General features: G+C 41.8%; 1 long non-coding RNA gene across 1 annotated transcript in view; it reads right to left on the bottom strand.

Moving 5' to 3' along the window:
• Nucleotides 1-7,500, bottom strand: part of LOC137985282 (uncharacterized) — a 35,060-nt gene that overhangs the window by 12,749 nt on the left and 14,811 nt on the right. Inside the window, exon 6 of the long non-coding RNA XR_011119273.1 lies at nucleotides 6,401-6,424. This is a non-coding gene — a long non-coding RNA (uncharacterized lncRNA). The remainder of the gene's footprint in view (nucleotides 1-6,400; nucleotides 6,425-7,500) is intronic.

Raw genomic sequence — 7,500 nt, forward strand, 5'->3', positions numbered from 1 at the left:
CCTAAGTTAACCACGTTTACCCACATCTACCCTAAGATAACCACGTTTACCCTCATCCACCCTAAGTTAAGCGCGTTTGCCCTCATCCACCCTAAGTTAACCACGTTTACCCACATCTACCCTAAGTTAACTGCGTTTACCCACATCTACCCTAAGTGAAAAATGTTTACCCTCATCTACCCAAAGTTAACCGCGTTTGCCCTCATCTACCCTAAGTTAACAACGTTTACCCACATCTACCCTAAGATAACCACGTTTACCCACATCTACCCTAAGTTAACCACGTTTACCCTCATCTACCCTAAGTTAACCAAGTTTATCCTCATCTACCTTAAGTTAACTACGTTTACTCACATCTACCCTAAGATAACCACGTTTTCTCACATCAACCCTAAGTTAAGTACGTTTACCCTCATCTACCCTAAGTTAACAACGTTTACCCACATCTACCGTAAGTTATCCACTTTTACCCACATCTACCCTAAGTTAATCATGTTTACCCTCATCTACCCTCTAAGTTAACCGCGTTTACCCTCATTTACCCTAAGTTAACCGCGTTTAGCCTCATCTACCCTAAGTTAACCGCGTTTAGCCTCATCTTCCCTAAGTTAACCACGTTTACCTACATCTACCCTAAGTTAACTTCGTTTACCTACATCTACCCTAAAATAACCACGTTCACCCACATCTACCTTAAGATAACCACGTTTACTCACATCTACCCTAAGTTAACAACGTTTACCCACATCTGCCCTAACTTAACCACGGTTACCCACATCTGCCTTAAGTTATCCACGTTTGCCCACATCTACCCTAAGTTAACCACGTTTACCCTCATGTACCCTAAGTTAACCGCGTTTACCCTCATCATCTACCTTAATTTATTAATTTATTCCATTTTCAGTGGAATTACATTAAAAAACGTTATGTGCATTACAAAATACTACTACTACTACTACTACTACTACTACTACTACTACTACTACTAATAATAATAATAATCACATCAATTGCATAACAAGACAGTGGGGAAGATTAGAAGGGAACTGACGAACCAAACGTGCTAGTTAACTCATTATGAAAAGAAAATGTATGAATATATAAAAGCTCAATTATTTAACCAGCAATTTGTTAACTATCTACTAACTAATTAACTAACTAACTAGCTGACTAACAACCTTACTAACTGGTCATTTCAGCCCAGGTGGTATAGGGCGCTCAGGGTCGAAGGCGTTATCTTTATAAAGAGCAGTGCATAATCTCTTATAACGCTCTGATTGTACCATATTTCGATTATTGCAGCCCGGTTTGGATAAGCTCTAACAATTTTTGGATAAGCTCCAAAAATTGCAGAATCGTGCAGCTAGAGTAATTACAAATTTGCCTTTTGATACGAACTCGAACCACCTCCTAACCACCCTTATTCGAAGTAAGAAACGGAAAGCTTTAATCATGTATAAGACAATGAATGAACATGCCCCGGATTATTTTCAGCGTCTTTTCATTTAGTAATACTCTAATTACAACCTGACAAAATCTGAGGGAAACTCGCGTTGCAAAAAACGAGAACTAATTATTCAAAGCAAAGCTTTTCTTATGTTAAACGATAAACATTGTAGCTACCATTATTTCATTAGATTGCTTGGCCTCGCTGGGTAACCACGATCATATATAAAATCATTTAAGCAAACTGCTTCGCCTCTTAATCAATTTGCGGTACTTTTAAGGTTAAGAACGGTGCTTACTATTGTTATTGCGCATACGTTCTGCGCATCTTGAGATACTCGGATTTCCTATCGGTGATGCTTACTAAACGTGGTTCACTTAGGGTAGATGTGGGTAAACGTGGTTAACTTAGGGTAATTGTGGGTAAACGTGGTTAAGTTGGGGTAGACGAGGGTAAACGTGGTTATCTTAGGGTATATGTGGGTAAACGTGGTTCACTAAAGGTAGATGTGGGTAAACGTGGTTAACTAAGGGTAGATGTAGTTAAACGTGGATCACTTAGGGTAGATGTGGGTAAACGTTGTTAACTTAGGGTAAATGTGGTTAAACGTGGTTCACTTAGGGTAGATGTGGTTAAACTCGCTTAACTTAGGGTAGATGTGGGTAAACGTGGTTAACTAAGGGTAGATGTGGGTAAACGTGCTTAACTAGGGGTAGATGTGGTTAAACGTGGTAGACTTATAGTACATGTGAGAAAACGTGGTTAACTAAGGGTAGATGTGGGTAAACGTTGTTAACTTAAGGTAAATGTGGTTAAACGTGGTTCACTTAAGGTACATGTGGGTAAACGTGGTTAACTTAGGGTAGATGTGGGTAAACGTGGTAAACTTAGGGTAGATGTAAACGTGGTTAACTTAGGGTAGATGTGGGTAAACAAGGTTCACGCAGGGTAGATGTGGATAAACGTGGTTCACTAAGGGTACATGTGGGTAAACGTGGTTAACTAAGGGTAGATGTGGGTAGACGTGGTTAACTTAGGGTAGATGTGGTTAAACGTGGTTCACTTAGGGTAGATGTGGGTAAACGTGGTTCACTTAGGGTAGATATGGGTAAACGTGGTTAACTTAGGGTAGATGTGATTAATCGAGGTTCACTAAGGGTATATGTGGGTAAACGTGGTTAACCCAAGGGTAGATGTGGGTAAACGTGGTTAACTTAGGGTAGATGTGGTTAAACGTGGCTCACTTAGGGTAGATGTGGGTAGACGTGGTTCACTTATGGTAGATATGGGTAAACGTGGTTGACTTAGGGTAGATGTGGGTAAACGTGGTTCACTTAGGGTAGATGTGGGTAAACGTGGTTCACTTAGGGTACATGTGGGTAAACGTGGTTAACTAAGAGTAAATGTGGTTAAACGTGGTTCACTTAGGGTAGATATGGGTAAACGTGGTTGACTTAGGGTAGATGTGGTTAAACGTGGTTCACTAAGGGTACATGTGGGTAAACGTGGTTAACTAAGGGTAGATGTGGGTAAACGTGGTTAACTTAGGGTAGATGTGGTTAAACGTGGTTTACTTAGGGTAGATGTGGGTAGACGTGGTTCACTTAGGGTAGATATGGGTAAACGTTGGTTGACTTTATTGTAGAGGTGGGTAAACGTGGTTCACTTAGGGTAGATGTGGGTAAACGTGGTTAACTTAGGGTAGATGTGGGTAAACGTGGTTCACTTAGGGTACATGTGGGTAAACGTGGTTCACTTAAGGTACATGTGGGTAAACGTGGTTAACTAAGGGTAAATGTGGGTAAACGTGGTTCACTTAGAGAAGATGTGGGTAAACGTGGTTCACTTAGTGTAGATGTGGGTAAACGTGGTTCACTTAGGGTAGATGTGGTTAAACGTGGTTCACTTAGGGCAGATGAGGGTAAACGTGGTTAACTAAGGGTAGATTTGGCTAAACCTGGTTCACTTAGGGTAGATGTGGGTAAACGTGGTTCACTTAGGGTACATTTGGTTAAACGTGGTTCACTTAGGGTAGATGTGGTTAAACGTGGTTCACTAAGGGTATATGTGGGTAAACGTGGTTAACTATATATATAAGGGTAGATGTGGTTAAACGTGGTTCACTTAGGGTAGATGTGGGTAAACGTGGTTCACTTAGTGTAGATATTGGTAAACGTGGTTAACTTAGGGTAGATGTGGTTAATCGTGGTTCACTAAGGGTATCTGTGGGTAAACGTGGTTAACTAAGGGTAGATGTGGGTAAACGTGGTTAACTTAGGGTAGATGTGGTTAAACGTGGTTCACTTAGGGTAGATGTGGGTAGACGTGGTTCACTTAGGGTAGATATGGGTAAACGTGGTCGACTTAGGGTAGATGTGGGTAAACGTGGTTCACTTAGGGTAGATGTGGATAAACGTGGTTCACTTAGGGTGCATGTGGGTAAACGTGGTTAACTAAGGGTAAATGTGGTTAAACGTGGTTCACTTATGGTAGATGTGGGTAAACGTGGTTAACTTAAGGTACATGTGGGTAAACGTGGTTCACTTAGGGTACATGTGGGTAAACGTGGTTAACTAAGGGTAAATGTGGGTAAACGTGGTTCACTTAGGGTAGATGTGGGTAAACGTGGTTCACTTAGGGTAGATGTGGTTAAACGTGGTTCACTGAGGGCAGATGAGGGTAAACGTGGTTAACTAAGGGTAGATGTGGCTAAACCTGGTTCACTTAGGGTAGATGTGGGTAAACGTGGTTCACTTAGGGTAGATTTGGTTAAACGTGGTTCACTTAGGGTAGATGTGGTTAAACGTGGTTCACTAAGGGTATATGTGGGTAAAGGTGGTTAACTAAGGGTAGATGTGGATAAACGTGGTTCACTGAGGGTAGATGTGGGTAAACTGGTTCACTTAGGGTAGATGTGGTTAAACGTGGTTCACTGAGGGCAGATGAGGGTAAACGTGGTTAACTAAGGGTAAATGTGGGTAAACGTGGTTCACTTAGGGTAGATGTGGGTAAACGTGGTTCACTTAGGGTACATGTGGGTAAACGTGGTTCACTTAGGGTACATGTGGGTAAACGTGGTTAACTAAGGGTAAATGTGGGTAAACGTGGTTCACTTAGGGTAGATGTGGGTAAACGTGGTTCACTTAGGGTAGATGTGGTTAAACGTGGTTCACTTAGGGCAGATGAGGGTAAACGTGGTTAACTAAGGGTAGATGTGGCTAAACGTGGTTCACTGAGGGTAGATGTGGGTAAACTGGTTCACTTAGGGTAGATGTGGGTAAACGTGGTTCACTTAGGGTAGATGTGGTTAAACGTGGTTCACAAGGGGTAGATGTGGTTAAACGTGGTTCAGTTAGGGTACATGTGGGTAAACGTGGTTAACTAAATGTACATGTGGGTAAACGTGGTTAACTAAGGGTAAATGTGGGTAAACGTTGTTAACTTAGGGTAGATGTGGTTAAACCTGGTTAACTTAGGGTAGATGTGGTTAAACCTGGTTAACTTGGGGTAGATGTGGGTAAACGTGGTGAAACGAGGTGAACTTAGGGTACCTGAGGGTTAACGTTGTTAAGTTGGTGTAAATTATGGCGGATTGGGGTAAACGTGGTTAACTTAGGGTGGATGATGTCTAACGTTGGTCTAAAAGGACACTTTGTGTGGTATATACCGTTTTTAAAGTTGTAATGTATGGGACGTCTTATGGGCCTAACATGAACGCTTTGCCCATATTTACGCCTTGTGAGGGCTGTTGTATACGATCTACTCAAGTTTCCAGGCTAAAACTGGAGAAAACCGGAAGTAACACAATGTTTTCGTGACGCCTTTTTGTTTTGTGGAGACGCCGCCCAGAAACCGGAAATGAAATTATTCTTACAACAAGTTAACCTGGCTTGAGCCTGCGATCCAATCAAAACATAGTACCTGGTCAGCGCTGAGCTGGATGCGCTCTAAACACTTGCTCTAAACTTGAGCCTGGGATACGCTCACGTGATACTGGACATTAGCATGCATGGAGGGGTAGACTACGTACGCACGGTCGCATGATGACGTCATAGCTAAAACCAAAATTTCTGGAATCGTTTCTTAACCATGGTGCTCCGCGCGCGCCAGCTCCGCTATTAAACGGTAACTTTTCGTTGCGTTTCTTGAGGACAGAAAAGTAATTGGTCACTGTTTTGCTGTTAGATTTCTTGCGTTTATGTTTATCTCAGTTCGTACTTCTTAGAGCACAGATAAAGATACAGGCTACAATTGGTGAATGATTCATTTTGTACCTGCTTCGAGATAAAACGGGTAAGTAATCTCAAAGACTTTGTGTTTCTTTGATCTTTTTCTTTTGTTGCAGCAAAGCAAAGATCAAAGAAGCTTTAAGCACTGTCAAATCTCCGTATAAGGCGAATCTCCCGGGGAAGGGGGGGGGGGGGGGGACTCCCATATAAAAAGGGGAGGGCTGCTCGTCGTCTCGATTAGGGGTGTAAATTTCGGATTTTGGTCTCACTTACGGTGTTCTGGGCAAAACGCAATCATATGTAGCCGTGAAGGTCTCCTTTAGGGTTGCGCGCGAAGAGATATAAAAGTGTTTATTTATACTTTTATATTTCTTCACGTAGGTGAAAGTATTAGATGATAATGTCTTTGCCATTATTAAAAGGCACTGTTAATATGGTCTCTTTTAGGGGTAAAAAAAACCTGGGCCACGCCCAGATTGGTCTCCATTACGGATTTAATTTAAAATTTCCGACAAGCATCCCTCCCCTTTTAAAATGGGAGTCCCTTCCCCCCTGGAGCGAATCTTCTCCATGCTAACCCGAAGAAGTACCAAGTTTTAGCAATGACCCCTCGAAACGTTGACAAGACAGCAAAGGGTGAATGTACCCTCGACATCGATAATCAACGTCTCAAACCAACAACTAATTTAAGAATTCTTGGAGTAAACATAGATGATCAACTCACCTTCACTGAATACGTAAGCGACATCTGCAAAAAAGCGAGTAAGAAAATAGGGGTGCTATTAAAGCTGCGCAACCTTCTCTCTTCCAAGACCAAGCTTCAACTTTACCTAACAGCAATTCTTCCACATCTGACATATTGCCAGATCGTATGGCATTTTTGTAAACAATCTGAGAGGCGAAAACTGGAGAGACTGCAAGAACGCGCTCTAAGAGAAATATACAACTGCAGGACATGTACTTATATGCCGTGCAAAGCTGACCTCTGTCTACAACAGGCGGCTTCAAGACATTGTAACATTAATGTACAAAGTTAGAAATGGTTTGCCGCCTGATAACATAGTTGAACTTTTTAATACTGCAAACAAAGGTTACTCATTCAAAGTTCATTCATTCATTCAGCCGACTAGTGGAAACCACTGATGAGCTCTTAGAGGCGAACTTAGCTTCACTCAAGTAGTCTCAATTCTGCGCTGTGCAATTTTGGAGTTTTGACAGTTGTTGCTGTAAACCTAATTTATTGTTATTATGTTTACAGAGAGAGAACATGTAACTGACTGTGTCACATACGTCCAACGAAATTTCTTCAGTGTGAATTATTCAATAGACAGTAAGGAATTAAAGATGTATTGGGTTGTATCAAGTTCAAGTTTTTCGATCCGTCTTGCGAGTCGACCAAGATATTTTTTGTCAAGATCAACGCACCCTTGGGTCTCCCTCTCTCATGTTTGCCATCGATTGGATTTGAAACAAGGTTTGGTCCAGCAAAGAGATAGCCTGCGAACGCAGACGTACTTCCGGCGGTCGTTCTCTACGTCTGCGTTCGCAGGCTAGCAGTACGGAGTTTAAGATCTACGACGCGACGGTAACGAAAACGTCATTTAAAATTGCAAGTTTAGGTTTATTAATCTTTTTCGTCATTATGTCGCTTTAGCGCAACATTCCAGGAATTGAATTAGGAGGTGCGGTGTTGAAGATAAGTCAGAAAATTCAAATTCGCTGCCTTGTGTTCACGTTCTCCGTAAAACTTGAGAATTGGTCATTTCACGTCGCAGATTTGCCGAAAACGTGAAAGAAATGTACAAAAACGAAAAATGCACGTGC

The sequence above is a fragment of the Montipora foliosa genome, chromosome 14 (genome assembly GCF_036669935.1).
Source record: "Montipora foliosa isolate CH-2021 chromosome 14, ASM3666993v2, whole genome shotgun sequence".
Taxonomy (NCBI): domain Eukaryota; kingdom Metazoa; phylum Cnidaria; class Anthozoa; order Scleractinia; family Acroporidae; genus Montipora; species Montipora foliosa.